Source organism: Coregonus lavaretus (genome assembly GCF_964263955.1).
Source record: "Coregonus lavaretus genome assembly, chromosome: 11".
Classification (NCBI taxonomy): domain Eukaryota; kingdom Metazoa; phylum Chordata; class Actinopteri; order Salmoniformes; family Salmonidae; genus Coregonus; species Coregonus lavaretus.
This window is the reverse complement of record NC_139998.1, coordinates 29,063,037-29,065,284: the sequence shown is the minus strand read 5'-3', so window position 1 is coordinate 29,065,284 and position 2,248 is coordinate 29,063,037.

Genomic DNA, 2,248 nt, shown 5'->3' with positions numbered 1-2,248 from the left:
GTTTAGGTGTGTCTGCGAATCTGCTTTTGTGCTTCTTGGAAACTGTTCAACTGCACACACATACATACACATTCGGCCAATAGAAAATGTAAATGAATGCCGGATGGGCGGGCCAATGTGATGTCATGCTCCTCCTCTCTTTCTCTTTCTGCCCGGAGCTCTTAACGGGGTGTGGCAGGGTAGCGAGCGGCTGTGGCTGGGTCTGGGAGATGTACAGAGAGACACACACGGAGAGCATCCATCCGATACATAACAACCGATACCCATCCACATCAACTAGCTGCAGTGGAGAGGTTCAAAAAATTCAAGTTCCTAGGTGTGCACATCACTGAGGACCTGAAATGGTCCCTTCACACCAACAGAGTGGTGAAGAAGGTGTAACAACCTCAGGAGGCTGAAGAAATTCGTCTTGGCCCCTAAGACTCTCACAAACTTCTACAGATGCACCATCGAGAACATTCTGTATCACCGGGTGTCACAGGAAAGCCAAGAAGATCATCAAGGACCTCAGCCACGGCCTGTTCACCACGCTACCATCTACATTTTAGTCATTTAGCAGACGCTCTTATCCAGAACGACTTACAGTTAGTGAGTGCATACATTTTTATTTTTTCATACTGAACACTGGGTCTGCTCATCTACCTCATCCGGTTTAAGTTGCTGTTTGAAACCACTACTTTAACTGCCAGATTACAGTCTAGGCTACTATCTCCCCAGTCACCACATGGGAAGGTCCACTTATAGAGCCCTGGGGTCCAGGATTGTGTATGTTGGGGGGACTAAGGACTGAACATGTGGGAGGGGGTCATGGTGTAAACGTTATAAAATGGCAAGCTAGTTAGCAGTGCGCATCAGCAACGTCACTCGCTCTGAGACCTTGAAGTAGTTGTTTCCCTTGCTCTGCAAGGGCTGTGGCTTTTGTGGAACGATAAGTAATGTGTGTTCGATGTGTTCAGAGGGTCCCTGGTTCGAGCCCAGGTTGGGGAGAGGAGCGGGACGGAAGCAACACTGTTACAATGGCAAGAAGTCAAGTCAGACCATGGTGCTTTCTCACATTGGGAGAGGGGACCCACGAGTGTGTGTGTGTGTGGGGGGGGGGGGGTGCGTGCGTGCGTGCATGTGTGTGTGTGTGTATACAATGGGTCATGACAGGGGTCACCACTGACAGAGACAACACTCCCACCAGAGACCAGTGTTACTGCAGTCTCCCATCATTCAGGAAACAGATGGAGACAGAGAGAGACTGAGTAACATCATAGGAATTAAACACTGCTTTTACAGTGTAAGTACATAGTTATGAATATGATTAATCATGAGAGCAAGTAGAACTATGACAAATCATTGAGAGCATGTATTCCTTGATATTGTATTGCTAACAAGCATAGCTTCTGGCTAAAATGTTTGCATTCTTTGTACTGTAAAAGTTATAGTGGTTCGGTGAACCATGTTTTCATGATGAGTAAGCTTGCCTGAAATCTGAAGACATGCATTAGGTACCAATACTAATGCCTAGACTTTAGCTCAGTGAGCTAAGTCTGTATTATATTGCACAGACGACCCAGAATAAAATCCAGTCAGTTAGGCCTACATACAGTAGTCTTGCATTGTAGTCATTGATAATTCCTCACAACCCTGGTTAAATAAAGATTAAATAAAAATACTTGCATAACTTTATTTTCAGTTGTGGATTGTCATGGAAACGGTATGTGTAGGAAAGTAAGCATCGCGCTGATCACAGGCCTTATCACACACGTCTGTCAACTGCTTCCGTTCAGGGGTAAGGCTCAGTGGTTAACGGGAAGTTTGGGGGACTTTTTTGTACCCACAACTGAGAACTTATGTGGTTCCAATGGCAGTTGGTTGGAACGCAATGGGTAGCACTACGTATGTTTGATGATTCCGAAATGACCTGGTATTTACCTAGTATTTGTCTAGGTATGTATCAATGGGTACTTCCTCATACTTACTTCAAATAATTTATCACCATTTAAGAGTTTGTTTCCAAAACGCTATATCCACCCAAAAAAAATCATCAGAAACAATTGCTTATTGGGAACCTTCATGTGTCTGTTAAAAATAACTGTTCTCAGATTTTTTATTCAGAGATTTAAAATGTGCATGAACATTTTAATTTTTTTGCAAAACGCTATATAGCCATTGTTTAGCTGGAATGGAATGTTTGTATCTTGTATATTTGACTGTGACATGTGGTTGTCTCTCCTAGATATCTTATAGTTTTGTTTAATCG